Source organism: Sander vitreus, chromosome 8, assembly GCF_031162955.1.
Source record: "Sander vitreus isolate 19-12246 chromosome 8, sanVit1, whole genome shotgun sequence".
NCBI classification, from domain to species: Eukaryota; Metazoa; Chordata; class Actinopteri; order Perciformes; family Percidae; genus Sander; species Sander vitreus.
This window is the reverse complement of record NC_135862.1, coordinates 27434618-27451257: the sequence shown is the minus strand read 5'-3', so window position 1 is coordinate 27451257 and position 16640 is coordinate 27434618. Positions and strand designations below refer to the sequence as shown.

Sequence of the window (16640 nt, the reverse complement as noted above, 5' to 3'; positions counted from 1 at the left end):
TGCACTAAACTTTATTTTTTCATTGAAAAGTTTATTTGACAAAGTTTATTTTCTTCTTACCTGTTTCGTTTATTTAATATATTTTTCATACATTAAACAATACACAGTATGTTTTTACATTATACATTTTGTGTAGATTGGTGAAGTGTTCAATAAATGTTTTTGTTGAGAAATTCTGTGTATATTAGTGTTACATTTTATCTTTCAAATAGAGGTTTAAAAACAACCACATATCGGCCAAAATAAATCGGCCATCGGCTGACCCTGATTTCTAAAGATCGGCATCGACCAGAGAAAACCCATATCGGTCGACCTCTAGTCTTCATCAGCAGTTACATAGCACGACTCCTACGAACATAAAACGTAAATATAAAGCAGATATCTTATAGAAACTACACTTTAAACCACAAAGATTCAGTTAGAAGCTGCAGACTGAACTGTTCTTGTGCCTCCATTTCTACTAGAGACAATCAGTTTTTTACTCCATTATTTGTGATTTTTGTCTTGGCTCTGGTGCACATCTCTGCATTTACTTAAAGTTCAGATGGTCATGATTTCAATTAATCCATTACTGATAAATGTATCTTGCGTAATAATCACCTTTATGAAAAAGTCTTTCCAACTCGAGTTGGTTTGATTAGTTCTGACCTGATTTCATGTTTAAAAACAAAGGCAGATATTTTTGGGACAAATCAAAAAGCAGCATCAGTGAAACAAAACCAGCAAAGCTTCTTTTATTCTTTCTCTGCGCTAATACATACTTGAAAAAGAAATTGAGAGAGCAACTTGCTTTATGAAAGGTGAAGAGGCAGTGATTCACAGCATGCACTCCTCATTATTTCACCATCTCCTCGCACAGAAGCATTAACATTTATGCACACATAGTAATTGGTCACAGATTGTACACTGATACAGGGAAGTGCATATTTTCTAGAAATGTGATGGTGAAAGGTTTAGCTAGCAGCTCTTCTCTCCATCCTTCTCCGTTATTCCTTTCTTCCACCAATTTTTGCTGAGTCAGACCGAGCCATTATGTGGCCTCTTCCTGGGGGGGTTCACTGTCATATGTAGACACACACACACACACACACGACAATATTCTAAGACAATATTATCCACCAGTAGAAAGAGAGGCCTCGGGAGGTTGCAGCAATACCAACACAATTTAATAAGTGTGAAGTCAGGAGCATTGCACCAAGACAGAAACCACATGTGTGTTTATGTGCATGTGTTTGTGTTCGTGTTTAAGACTTATTCCACACCTATTAAAAGGTACATTGTACGGCTGCATGAATGTGAAGAGAGTACAGTAAACTCCATGTATCTGCCACAATTACATCCTCTACAGCTAACATATGCTCTGCTCTCGTCCCCACTGCTCAACACACACACACACACACACACACACACACACACACACACACACACACACACACACAAATTTGATTAACCAAGAGGTTTGTTGTCTGATTGACAGCCTGACAGAGAAACAGAACGCTATGATAGCAACAGATGTACTGGGAGATAGGCATCTGCATCTGCAGTCCTGGTAAAGCGAAATAAATGTGTTCCAAGTCTGTCACACCACAGGGAAATGTGTTTTTAACCACCCAGCCAAATCTGAATGTTTAAAAAAATTGCAGAGTACATCAAATTTGACTGAAGGCGCTGAGCTGAAGAAGAAGCCGCTGCCATGGGCCGTGGGGCATCTAAAGACTTTCGTTGCAGCTGTATTAGTTCACTATATAGTCTATAGCACAGTACACACACCACGAGCCGAAGAAGTGTTCCGCTTCACAACGACAGACAGCACAAAGTATACACCCACAGCAGTGACCAGTAAACTGCCGGCGGCCAGGTAGCCAATTTGGGCTAGTCGACTGAAAGGTATGTTAGCAACGGCTATTCTTGTGTTGAAATAAGTGTGGGATTTAACAGTTGTTTATTCATGTAGTTATTCAGTCCCTCCAGGATTTCGCGGCCTTTTTTTTGAGATTGTTGCAGCCCAAAATTCCTGATTTTGCGGGAGCTTTTGTAAAAAATTGCGATAAAAGTTGCGATGTCTTTTGTATGTTTGTTGCAATGAAGTTGTGGGAGACAGTGAAAGTTGCAAAAAAGTTGAGATTTAAAGACAAAAAATAATAATTTATTGACTCAATCAAATTTGAACATATCTGCCAGTGGCTTGTTGATCTTTACATTGTTAGTTATTTTCCTATGCTGGCCTGGGCTGGGACACACATTCATACGGTTTGATAAAGTACTGACTTTAACTTATCATTGCACTTACAATAACGACCGTAGCTGTCCTCAATTTAGGTCATTGTGTCGTTTCATCTCCTTTTTCTCCTGCATCCACCGTGTGTGTGTCTGTGTGTGTGTTTGTGTGTGTGCAAGCATCAGTCGCGGGGGGTACGGAGCAGTAGCCCCACCCACTGCAGAGAGCCGACAGCCAGGATGGAAACGGCAGCAACTTCAGCGACTTTTAAATTGTTAAAGTCTACATTGATGTTAAACACACACACGTCTCGTCTTCATATCAAAAACAAGGAAATGATCAACCCGTTCTCACTCCTGATTGGTCAATGGCTCTCAGAGTGCACGTGGGACTGCTGTGATTGGTTGAAGTCGCGGGAAACTTCAGGTTATTGGTCAAATGTGCGGAAAAGTTGCTGTGATTGGTCAAAATTGAGAGTCGCACCAAATTCGCGGTGATTGGTTGAATTTGCGTGAATTGGCGCCATCGCGACATCGCGAAATCCTGGAGGGACTGGTTATTAGACTGAAAGAGCTAAAGGCCCTGATACATCAAGCAGATGGCCAAGAACTAGTGGCGCAAAAGGCCAACTGTGGCGTCGCCTCACGTTGCCCCAAACTCAACTTGGACCATCGGCCGACGATCTTCTTGGTGGGTCAGGGCCTTAAGAGAGCATGTGGAACTTGCGCCACTCACAAGAGGGGGTGAACGAAACGGCACATACAATATCGACGCAGTGTTTCTTTCTTTGACTGCATAAATATTCTGTCTGAACTGTTCAGCTTTTAGCATTTGAACAATACAATGTGTATAAATGTTTCCGTGTGTGTGTGTGACTCTGAAAACTCATCTCAGCTTTTATAAAACTTTGTGCAACTGCAGAGAATAGAAGCAACATAAGGTAGCTCCTACTTTCTAAAAATGTATTTTGTCCTTTTAGTGTAAGGTTATTCTCTTCACTTACACACATCATGATATTGCACAAATGACTATCTTACAATAGCAGAACCACCTGTATGGTAATTGCATTCTTATTATCGGCTAAATATGCTGATAGTAAAACATTGTGGGTTATGTGATACCCAGCTCAGATAAAAACAAAGATGTACATTTTGAGAAGTACTTGTATTAGTATGGCCATAAGAGAGCGACAAGAGACTGATGGGGGCGAGGAGAGACGGGCAGTCAGACAAGCCAGCACAGGCTCCACAGCCTCCTGCAGCCAGAAACCAGCTCCCCCCTTCTCCCATGCACACCAACATCCCCCACCCAGGAGGATGCCTATTGTTTCCCCATCCCCTAAACAAAGCCTGAGCCCTCACCCCCCCAAAACCCACCCACCCTTTCTCCAACTACCCCCATCGCCCCCTGCCCCCGCACACCCTCGAACCCACTCACCTCCCACACTCTCAGCATTGTTGCTCTAATAAACCGGCACCGCTCCCTAAATTTCATTACATACTGGCACAGGCTTCTTTTACACTCTGAGTTTTTATCCTCCTCAAAAACACAACCAGGTAATGTATCCTTATTCATTCTGCTACATGCTAAAGGCCTTTCACTTTCTGGTGAGAACAACACGAAGAAAAATACTACATTTATAAGCCAAAACTAAATAATATGCACAAGCTGATAGTCAGAGATTTGTAAAAGTCAGGAAAACAAAAACAAGACTGCAGGGATACTTAAGGAGTTGATTTGAATTAGCATCACCGTTGTTTTAACAAAATGAGACAATTCAACAACACACCAATGTCTTCACAGCCAGAAGCATCACATAATTTCCAGGTTTCACTGTATCACCTGTGGATTCATCCACACATTAAACTGACAATTTACACTTCAAACTCTCAGCTCATTTGGCTTAAGAAAACGTAAATTATTTCAATAAAAAATTAACAGTGGATGTTCATTTGTCTGGCATGTCTGGATGTCACACGACAACATTACATGCCAGGAAGATTACTCCTTCTAATTCAGATTCCATAGAAATCAGTGTGCTGGATTTTGTCCTCATGTCTAGAAATTAGAGAACAGATGAAACAACAATGAGGAAGGCAGTGAGCAGCCTGCCGTTCACAACTCCACCATACTGTAACAGCATTGGTGTAGTACGTGAACACACACACAAACATGCACGTACACAGTGGTTGTGGCTAAAGCACACAGAGGCCATATGGTGCGTCCTCATCCAACAACGCATGTTGCTGCCGCAACAATAGGCCTGCCTGGCCTGGACAGCAAGAGGCAAACACAGACGCACAAATGTGCGCACATTGACACACACACACACACACACACACACACACACACACACACCCCAAATGGTCATTAGCCAGTCATACTGTGTTGCTTAGGCCCAGTAAACATGCCTGGATTTGCATTCTGCACCTCCCTTCGTCCGCCTCCTCCCCTTTCTCTAACACACACTCTTCCCCGGTCTCTACAGGTGCACAGAGCACTCAAAACAGATGTCAACGGACTGAAGAGGGAGAGGCACGGGCGAGGGGGGGGGGAGTGGAGGGACGATGGGAGGCTGTTTGCCCAGGGTGACTGACAAAAGCTTTGAACACTTGCACGCCTAGACACAGCAAAGATAATCACACACACACACACACACACACACACACACACACACACACACACACCTCTGAGGACTGCCTGATTCATCATTTTGAAACACTTTAAATGGGCAAAAAGAGAGAATAAAAAGTGCAATTTGCTGAAATTCATATTTTCAAGAGAAATGACAGATATTAATAGTGTAGAGCATCACATTTAGCAATATGTCTATGTCTAGCTCACACACTGATCGTTTTTTAACAGTGGTAAACCTAAAAATGTGTTAATTGGTTGACAGATAATTAGTCATATTACTCATTGATTAACTGCTAAGTCATTTTTAAGCAAAAATGCCCCAAATCCTTTGGTTACAGTTTCTTAAATGTGAGCATTTGCTGCTTTCCACTGTTTAAATAATTGTGATCTGAATTTCTAAGTGTCGGGGTGTTGTTACGTGAACAATATTTAAGGACATTGCTTTGGGTTCTGAGCAATTATATTAGGCAGAGTTCATGATTTTAAAATAATGTTTTGAAAAAAAATTGATCGATTAATTGGGGAAATAATCTTAAGATTACATAGATTATAACAATAATCAAGAGACAGATAGAAGATACTTTATTCAATAATACATTTTACCAGAGTCCTAAACTCACTATGACTGTGATTATGGCTGTGATTAGTTCACTGGATGTACATCTTCTCAACTATATTGACAAGGCAAAACATTTATCTCCATTTGACATTTTTTTGCAGCCAGATCAATTTTGTTAAAAAGAAGCCATAACTATTCTAAATTCAAATCCTTTCATCTAACATACCCCTCCCCTCATCTGAAATATGGATTAAAGCTACTATGTTTCATCCTACAGGCTGTACTTTTCTCCAATAATGACCTGCATCACAACAGACATCTTGCTATAAACGACAAGAGCAGTCCTTTAATCAGTTTTTAGGAAGGAAATACACAACACAACTAAGCCCATATGGGGATTTTATACAGACTTAAAACATATGAGCCGGTGTAAAATGAAATGGTGGTTGAACAAGTATGAAAAATGTATTAAAAAAATGTAAATCATATTTTTAGAAAAGCATGAATGACTCCTCAGCTTAAATCAGAAAATGTAGGAAAATTCAAAATAGGTTTTTATAAATGAGTTCTAATCCTCAATATTAGTTTATTTTTCTTTAAGATGAAGAGGAGTAAATGCGTTAACAAATCCACCAGCAGCCTGTATGATCGTGTTCTCATTGAGCATATAATGTGCTCTGTCCACTGGGTAAACACTGGCTGTGTGCACGTTATCAGCCTATGGCCTGTTCTGTGAGTGGGGCCTGCCTGTGTCGGAAAAGAGAAAACCCCGCCGATGCAACAAGTCGCCCATTCACTCCCAGCTTTGTGAAGCTGCCTCCCAATGCTGCAGCGAAAATGTTCTTATCTTTTTCGCGTTACATGTAGGTCAATTCATGAACCTAACTCTGATAGAGAAATAGCCTACAGCATGTATTTTAGTATACGGGGGAAATAAGTGATACAAAACCAGGTTTGTTTTTTGGTGTCGGCAGAAAGGGGAATACAACTGTAAGTGAAAAAGAGACATCCCTCGGTTTGAAGCTCACACGGCAAGAGAGCTTGTTAGACTTGTTTAACATCTATGAGGGGTTTGACTGTCAATTTCGCTCGCGATGTCGCCGTTATTGTTTGAATTTCAGCTTCAGTGACCACTTCGGGATTTAGAAACAAGCGAAACGTCCGATGGCTTTCAGACGCGCAGGCTGAGGGAGGGGGGGGGACTCCTCCTTGGGAACTTACCTCGATTCATACGCCTCTTAATGGATTAATTCCCACACTTTTCCACGGATCGGAGTCGCTACAGCATCGGGAAGCACTCCGCCAACTCCAGAGTCTCCTCACGGTTTTGGTTTGATGAAGGATCGAGCGCGCTGAATGCGTAAAATGCGCAGCGTCTCTCCAAGGATGCGAAATATGCGCGGAATGGGAGCAGGAATGAAATGAACGCAGTGGACTGAGTTGAACGGGGCGGGGTGAGTGGGACTGGCGTCACCCTGGATGGATGAAATAGAGTGAATGAGAGATGGGAGGATGGGTGGAGAAAAAAAGAAAGACAGCGAGGGGGAAGGGGCCGGACTGTATGAGCTGCTTTCAACAACAAAAGAAAAGAGTGGAGCGCCCAAACTCTATTCAGTGGAGGAGGAGAATGGGCCGAGAAAAAAAAAAAGACACGCAGCTGACAAGGAATCACACAAGGTCTATTAAAGAAATACAGTGACAACATCTTTGTGCGAGTTTAATTTTTAAACTTGTATGCCACGTCAAATACAATTTAGGACAAAGTTTGTCCTCAAAAATTCAAAAGTTAGATTTAAAATACTTAAAACGGCATTTCAAACGCTTTAGCGACGATATGTGACTTTAAGAGAACACATTTTTATTACAAATGAAATGTTTAATACATAAGCAATAAAGTGAACACTTATTACAGAAGCCACGATTTTAGGGGTACCAAATATATTAGGCACAACTGTTACATAGTGGCTGCTGTTCAGCAACATTTACATGTCTAAGTTTAAGCTAATATATGCATGCAAGAATAATTAGTACATAGTCTGTCATCTATCTAAATCCTCCTCTAGATGTTTGTTTAACCTCTGCGTTAATGTTGCATCTCAAGCTACACCCAGACTGTCCTAACTCGAAATGAACAAGCAGTGAAATGAAAATTAATTTAGCTGTGGCCTGCCAGACTGCCCTGAAGGACCCCCAGGGCTGCTGGGGAACTCACTTTGAGTAGCCACTGCCCTAACCAGAAAATCTTTGTCTCTCTCTCAGATCTTCGAATGCAGCAGGCAGCCACCTCTGCCTCATAAAGGAGTTGTTGTTTACTACTTAGCTCTGCCTATCTCAGGTTTCATCCCCTCAGGCACTGCTGGACTGTCATCTCCCCAGAGGGAGGGGCTATGACATAAAACAAACACAGATATGCCAGGGTCACAGCCTGAAACACCTACTGCAACCTGACACTACAGCCAGGCCAGCCAGCCAGCCAATAGTCTAGCATTCCACATGGCAGCATGTCAGTGTTTGTGTGTGCAAGTAAAATTCTCACAGATGCATACAAACACACCCACACACAGCTGACTCACATGTGAGTGTACAGATACATCTTTGTGGAGGCATGTGTGTCTCATTCTCAGACTCAGAGCCATGCAAACACAGAACCGACGTGTAAAACATTCAGCTCGGTGACCTTGAGGTCAATAGTCTGACCTTGAATCTGACCTCACCTGGTTTCCTGATGATTTATTAATGCTGTCTGTGCCTGGGATCCTATATCTTTTACATGGAGAGCCAAACACTTGAATCTAAGGGGCAAAAATACATATATTATTTAGAAATGTAGCATTAGCTTCCTGAGATTTATGTACTCATGGTGTTGGTTTGTGTATTATAAAACAGGGTTTCTACAGGTTTCACTTAGTCAAATTTAAGACTTTTTAAGACCTTTTTAAGACCATTATGAATGAAAATTTAAGACCTATATCACAACATAAAAAAGTCAAATGTCAGAGTCCGGAAACATTGTCTGAAACAATTCCTCCATTTCCTCACTGGCATTTATAGGACTGGCGTCTAGATTGGCTGAAATATAAGTTGCATGTTGGTCACAATTGTTGTCGTAATACAGCAAATTATATTTGGACTAGCAACAAAAAGAACTACAACACCACAGAATAAAAAAAGAAAAAAACATTCTAAAGCGCTGCAGGAACATTTCAATGAGCATTAGATGTAGTGTTTCGTTGATGTAGGAAAATTAGACCTGTTTAAAATTATTTAAGACCTAGAACACAATACTTCAGTGAATTAAAGACTTTTTAAGGCCTACAATTTTGAAATGTTTTACGTTTTAGACTTTTTAAGGCCCTGCGGAAACCCTGTAAAAAGATCCAAATCACTGCTCAGATCATGTCAAAATAGTACAGCCATAACAATAATAACATAATAAATAGATTTGACTGTCACTCCCGAGAAACTCTTTGAGGTGCCAAAAATAATTTTGTGAAGGGAAAAAAAATTGTCCAGTAACCTCTAATTGGGGCAATGCTGTTTGAACTAGAACCTTTTAATCTGTGCTTTCAAGAGTTGGACACAAAATGTCATTAAGAGCCCTTGTGTGGTCTGTGGGGAGCAATCTAAACAATAAGGTTTGACCAGATTCATCTGAGCTTAGTTTAGAATATCATTTATAAAATGTATGTATTATGAATTAAAAATATTCATGAAAATTGAATAACATGAAACCTTGAGCAAGACACCAAACCTCCCGGCCTACTAACTGAGAGGTTAAAGAGAGAGGGAGGATAAATGTGCATCTTGTTCTGTCTCTAAGGCCTTGATCATACCTTCAGTACAGACGCAGACAGCTGCGGACTTGCACACAGACATCGGATGAACACGCGCTTCTAACTCCAATGGGGGCTATACATACGCAGACATGTTCTACACACACACAATTGAAAACATGATGGCGACATATGTTCCCGATATGCGTTTCCTGACTTCCTGTGGAATGTACTGCTGGACGAGAGGGTACCAAGCCGTAGCTGTGTTCACCGTACACTCAGATCAAAAGCCGTATTTGCATTCTTTGCATTAAAACAGGCTGGTTAAAGCTTTAGTGTGTAACTTTTTTATATTAAGTAACGTCCGTTACATTCAAGCCATTGCCAAATCAGAATCAGAATCAGATTTATTGGCCAAGTTGAGCCATGTTGGCCATGAGACTGGGCTGGATGTTCATCAGTTTAAAGCCCATGTTGCAGGTTAACCACCACTGTTGATTAATGGGTACATAAAGCACTCAACATATGTATATCATTGTTAAAAATGTCTCCAAATAGTGTTAAAGGCCAGTTTTTGTCGTTTTTGGTATTATTGGGTTTTTTAACGCAATTCGGTGATGACGTCACGTTGGGGAGACGTGCCTCAGCCTAGTACTAGAACTATGGTGACTGACTGGGATGAGGAAGAGGTGTTTTTACTGTCAGTGAATAGCACCGAGTGAAAGTCAAGGTTTTCTTTATATCTAGTGACAGTGATCATGTCGTTAGTTCAGATAAGTACTGGTAATCTAGCTAGATCTAGAAATAGAAGGCCTCATGCTAGCTATGGGCTAACTTGCCAGTCAGTCCCACTCAATTGTATTGAATGAAATGTTAAGCTTCGCTCCTATGAGATGGGTGGAGTTTTGTTACGTTACACACAAATCTAACTGGCTATAGTTAGCCTGTGCGTATGCTAGAGGAATTAGCTAACGTTGCGTAGCCAGCCAGCAGCTTAGGAGGAGCGTAGGTGCGAAGCTTAACATTTCATTCAATAAAATGATGGTACAAAAGGAGCACTAACGCAACATGTCTTATGTTGACAACGTGGATGCAGATATAGGAAACTCCAAAGGCAGTCGTATATTTACCTAGCTAGCAGTCTAGGCTAACGCTGTTGCGCTAACGTTAGCAAACGTCGGCGTAGCTAACTGTCTAAACTTGTGAAAAGCCGAACAGCATCCCCGTCCAAGCTGTGTTTCACTTTCCCTCCAATATTATTATACACATAATAAAGACACATGGACTCGGTCGAGACCAAAAGCTATATTTTGCAACACCAGTGGCACAGACCGAGACCATAAACAGTGAACAGAGATGGGGCTTTCGTCTGTCGTCTCCCCAACGTGACGTAATGCAATGCATTGTGGGGGAAAAGAGAATCATTGCAAACCGCTGTAAAATAGTACTACTTTTTCGTATTTTATTCCATTTTGTGATATCCATTGTATTTGATGTTGTTGGGTAACAGTTTAAATGTTTATTACCAACAAGAAAATTGCGCAAATTCATTTGAAAATAAACCCTGCAACATGGGCTTTAACAGATAATTTCGCAAGTCAAGAAAGTCTCAGTTTATTGTTAAACTGTTGAAGTATGAATGTATGAAGTAAGACTGTGAAAATACGTAATTAGAAAGACTACACACTTCAAAGTCGCATGTTTGACGTCTTACTCAAATGAGCTGCAGATCTTACTTGTTCTTTTGCTTATCTGCTGAAAACACTTCACTGGATAAAACACATCAGGTAAGATAATGTTACATGTGTTGTGGAACAGAGCTAAGCTGGCTAGCTAGCAAGCAAGTTGAGCATCAAGCTAGGTGACGTAAATTGTGTGAGACGAGAGATGTAGTTGATAACAAACCTACGGCTAACTGAGACTTTCTTTGGTTGAAGACTTATCTTTTAAATTGACGATCATCATATTTGTAATCCATGGCTCAATTCAAACGGGATAAAAAAATAATTTGCCTCTCTCCGCTCTCTACTACGGTGGCCCTGAAGTGCAAATCACAACAGCAAATAGAAAAACGCAACAGCAAATCATAAAACACAACGGCAAATAGGAAAACACAACGGCAAATAGGAAAACACGACAGCAAATACGAAAACACGACAGCAAAATAGGAAAACATGACAGTAAATATGAAAACACTTCAACAAATCATAAAACACAACAGCAAATAGGAAAACACGACGGCAAATACGAAAACACGACAGCAAAATAGGAAAACATGACAGTAAATATGAAAACACTTCAACAAATCATAAAACACAACAGCAAATAGGAAAACACGACGGCAAATAGGAAAACACGACAGCAAATATGAAAACACAACAGCAAATATGAAAACACAACAGCAAACATGAAAACACGACAGCAAATATGAAAACACTTCAACAAATCATAAAACACAACAGAAAATCGGAAAACATGACAGCAAATAGGAAAACACGACAGCAAATATGAAAACACGACAGCATTAACTTCTACCGGAAAAGGTCGTGCCTACTAGCAGAGGACGGACCCTCCTGATTGGACAGACGGACTGTCTGTCTTTTAACAGGAAGGAGAGGTGAAAAACACGGAAACTTACCTTTTCCGGTAGAAGTTAATGCCATTTTGTTTTCCTATTTGCTGTCGTGTTTTCATATTTGCTGTCGTGTTTTCCTATTTGCTGTCGTGTTTTCATATTTGCTGTCGTGTTTTCCTATTTGCTGTTGTGTTTTTTTCTATTTGCTGTTGTGTTTTCATATTTGCTGTCGTGTTTTCCTATTTGCTGTCGTGTTTTCCTATTTGCTGTTGTGTTTTCATATTTGCTGTCGTGTTTTCCTATTTGCCGTTGTGTTTTATGATTTGTTGAAGTGTTTTCATATTTGCTGTCGTGTTTTCCTATTTGCTGTTGTGTTTTCATATTTGCTGTCGTGTTTTCATATTTGCTTTTGTGTTTTCCTATTTGCTGTTGTGTTTTTCCTATTTGCTGTCGTGTTTTCATATTTGCTGTCGTGTTTTCCTATTTGCCATTGTGTTTTCATATTTGCTGTCGTGTTTTCCTATTTGCTGTCGTGTTTTCCTATTTGCTGTCGTGTTTTCATATTTGCTGTCGTGTTTTCCTATTTGCTGTTGTGTTTTCATATTTGCTGTCGTGTTTTCCTATTTGCCGTTGTGTTTTATGATTTGTTGAAGTGTTTTCATATTTGCTGTCGTGTTTTCCTATTTGCTGTTGTGTTTTCATATTTGCTGTCGTGTTTTCATATTTGCTGTTCTGTTTTCCTATTTGCTGTTGTGATTTGCACTTCAGGGCCACCGTACTCTACCGTTCATATTTTTTTCCAAATTAAGGTCCCATGAGCTCCATCGGAAGGGGAGGGACTTCGCCTCTCTATACTCGCCATTCCCGACCTGTCGTGCGACAATGTGACGTCATCTGAGCGCCATAACTATTTATCACAGCTGTGTTCCTGTGTCGGGCGGTGGCACAGTGGGCTACTCCAGCCACCAGTGTTACAATATAAAGGTATGCCACCCGCTAAAGTGGCTAGTGGCTGCCGAAATCTACCTGCATTTGGCGGGTTGCTGGGTGCTAATGTCAAGCCCTGGGCCTAAAGCTTGATTTAGAAGTAATGGATTACATTACTGTTCTCTTTGATGGGCAACATACACAAAAAGTTATCAATGACATTTGTACTAAATATTTGCGCCAAAGAAATGGTCTTTCTATATTCTCTCTCAAGGAAATCACTGCCAGAGTAGTTTGCCACAGCTGATGATGCTGCCACATGCAGAGACAGACCTGTCTGCTAACACTGGAGCCCTGGACAAAGTTTTGATTACTATATGATTTTTATTATTGTTTATATAAAAAATAGTCTTGCTTTACCAGATCTTCCTCCACGGCGTTGCGGACAAGGGTCTGTCTAGTCCACACAGCATTCAGGGATGGGAGAAAAACGTGCTCTGGTTTATTGGCATGTCTTTAAACTAATCACAATTGTTTTGTGCGGCACTAAGCTCTGAACGGAGCCCCAGTGCCGCTGCAAAATAGCCCCGGGAAGGAACTTGTTTTGGTGAAACGTGTACATTCAAAGTTGTTTTAGTCGTGCAACAGAAAACTCAGATTCAACAGATAGTCTAGCTAGGTGTCTTGATTTACCCTGCAGAGATCTGAGGAGCAGTTAACCATAGTCCTCATAAATCAACTGGAGTTTAAAATTCCAACACAAAGAAAGCGTAAGGTAACTGACATCCGGAAAAGGACATACGGCGGAATTTCCAGCGGCAACAGAGCAATCCCGGGAGTGGAAGGTCGTGGATTTAGACTCGCCAGTAATCTAGTAGTAAAAAGGGAAACCGGATACAAACGTTGCTATGATACCCACAACAAACAGCAGCGAATGCAGCAGCAGCAGAACCAAACAGAGCCTCTGCTTCACTCCCTGCTGGGAAAACAGCAGACACCAGGAGATGGCTAACCAGACTGTCCATCCCGGGTTGTCATCCATTTATATTCTTGGGGTTTCAGATTCAGATTTGTTGGATATAGGTGCAGCAAAATCATGTTAGGGTTAAGTGGAATGTTCACAGACAAGATGAACATAGTTTTATTGAATCACCTCTATCCAGAATGTTTTAATTTGGTCACACTCCCAGACACAGTGCATAAATGTTTCTTTAGTCTCATTGCATTAAAAACAAAGGTCAGGTATATTACTGTTGTATTTATTCAATTTAACAGGAGTTGTGTATGTCTGCGTCAGCCAATTATATTGGAGTAGCTTTAAATTAGAGTTTGCTGTTTTTTTCTGAGATGCGTCACAAGTTTTCTTCCAATTGTATTCTGAAATGTCCTCCTTCAAGTCCGCCCTTCATGTCTCAAGTCCAACCATTGATGTCTCTCAAGAGCCAGATGCAAACTAGTTACACATTGATGAAATCAAACCTCTCTCACTGCAACTGCCCATTACAACTTCCTCTAAGGATGAAAGCGCAGGAATCCCGACTGATTGGTCCTGCACAGAAAAAACTAAGCGTGGCTTTTATGGACCTATGTATGTAGCCTACATGTGTCATTAGTATGAGAAAAAAATGAGATTTTAACTGTGTCGGGCTCGGGTCCAGTTCAGTTACTGCTCTGTTGGATGTGGGCCGTGCTCAGACAGAAAAATGTGCCCGATCCGCACTCTACTGATGGAGTAAGGATGTCTTGGAGGTGAGAGTCAGTGAGTTTCTCATCTTACACTTGTTTAGATTCATCAGACTGAAAGCCCGCTCACAAACGTAGGTACTTCCAAAGAGGAGTAGCATCATCAGAACATGTTTGCGGATCTTGGCATACCCGTCTGCTGGAACACATCTGTAAAAGTATAGTAAGGGAAGAGCTCTGAACTTGTTTTGGAGTTGTGAGCAAATAGGGGCGGCTGTAAGAGCGGTCATCTAGCGTTCTACCTGTGGTTTGATTCCTGGCCCTGCAGTCCCATGTCAAGTTGTTCTTGGGCAAGACACTAAACCCCAAATTGCCCCCGATGCTGCGCCGCTGATTAGCAGGTGGCACCTTGTATAGCAACCTCGGCCACCAGTGTATGAATGTGTGTGAGTGGTGAATCTTTCTGTACTATGTAAAAGCGCTTTGAGTAATCTAGAAAAGCGCTATATAAATACAGTCTATTTACAGTCCAAATAGCTCAAAGGCTGTTGCATTGTCTCTGAAATCTTCAAAGCGCCTGTCACTCCAGCACAAGATTGTTGAGAATGTCTATGTACTTGGGTAAATTCTCTATTAATCCTACCTCTCTAAGACTGGGGAAATACACCAAATTTCCTGAAAATGGAGACAAGAGAAAAAAAAGAATAGTAACTAATGTTATGGCAATTTAATATACATAATAATTAAAAGCTTGATTAACAAAAATACAAAAGGCCCCACGACTTGATGCATGCTAAACACAATTAATATTATCCTTAATAATTACTTCACATTATATTATTTTTTGTGATCATTTGAATGTTATAAGTATGAAGCAGGGTCATAAAACTCACAAGCACACACGCACAGGAAAAAAGGCTGGAAAGCTGACACAAATGGTACAAGACCAACTGGCACAGGACTGACAGGGGAGACAATTAGTGACCGGTGCAGCACCGTAGGGATAGGGCAGTAATCACACATGGCGGAAAGGCAGTAGGGGTGTGCATCTCTCCCTTATAAGGCGATCCGACAGATGATTTATTTTAATATTGAAAGAGTCAGTTTGATTCAATGTTGAATCAATATACAAATGATCTGTCTGTTCCTGTGAAGCAAGCTCTAAGGACCCAAGGACAGCGAGTTTCCCTTCAGGAGAATTTTCTCACCTACATGCGGCAGGAAATGTGAGGCATGGCGGATCAGCATGAGAACCTCCACTCCACGATGTGAGCAGGTAACTCACCCGGTTTCCTAGTTCCAAGCCGGTGCAGCCTGCTCCTCCATCTACTACTGATTTAGGCTATATTTAACTGTTCAAATACAAATTGTAATTCATTTAATAATAGTCGAAAGCATAGCATTATATCAGAGATGGGGACTCGAGTTTGAGACTCGGACTCAAGTCGCACTTAAGTCGCACAAACAGCTGACTTCAGACTTGACTCGGACTCGACCCAAAAGACTTCAGACTTGACTTGCGACGCGACCCAAAAGACTTCAGACTTGACTCGGATTCGAGCTTCGAGACTCGTCAACAACCTGTTTTCATGCAACTATTGCTTTTTAAATCAAAATGTATTCATGTATTTCTATTTTCTTTTATTGGCGCATATACGGGAAAATGTATGACGAGCTGTATGTCCCCTGCCCTTTGCCATAATGTGCAACGTAACGCATGCGCCTATGTGCGCGCACTCACATATCAAAAAATGCATTGCCGATGGCTACACCAAATCCTCCTGGAGTTGTGCCTTTTCTCATTAGTTTTGCTTTCAATAACTTCGTAAACAGTGGCAGTAATCTAACAGCTACATGCAAAGTGTGTGGCACCAAGAAAAATGATGCCAGATCAACAACGTCGGACTTCATCAGGCATCTCAAAACGCACCTAAATAGGTCAGTCACTCATACACTAATGTGAAAAGAGACGTTACATTTAGCATATATCGTCACAGGTAACAAGCTAACCATCGCAAAGTGTTGTGCTAATGCTGTGGACAGGCAAATTGTATCTTATAGTTAGTAGTTGCTGAGGCTAAGAAATCCATGGTGCACAGGAGGCGGGACGCACGGATCCATCTCCCCAGGAACAAACGCTGTGTTGGGTGGGCAAACTCATGTGATGCGTAATTGATCCTGTGGATGATTTGTAGGCTATTAAGTGAACAAGGTGTACCTGGTCCACCAAACACTGGGCCGTCTTGACTGTCTTAATTCTGCACATAA

At 41.1% G+C, this 16640-nt stretch overlaps 1 protein-coding gene across 1 annotated transcript in view; it reads right to left on the bottom strand.

Moving 5' to 3' along the window:
• LOC144522551 (transcriptional enhancer factor TEF-1-like) overlaps positions 1-6889 on the bottom strand; it is an 81009-nt gene extending 74120 nt beyond the window's left edge. Inside the window, exon 1 of the mRNA XM_078257721.1 lies at positions 6636-6889. The gene's annotated coding sequence lies outside the window, so the exon portion shown is untranslated. The remainder of the gene's footprint in view (positions 1-6635) is intronic.
• Positions 6890-16640: the final 9751 nt, after the last annotated feature.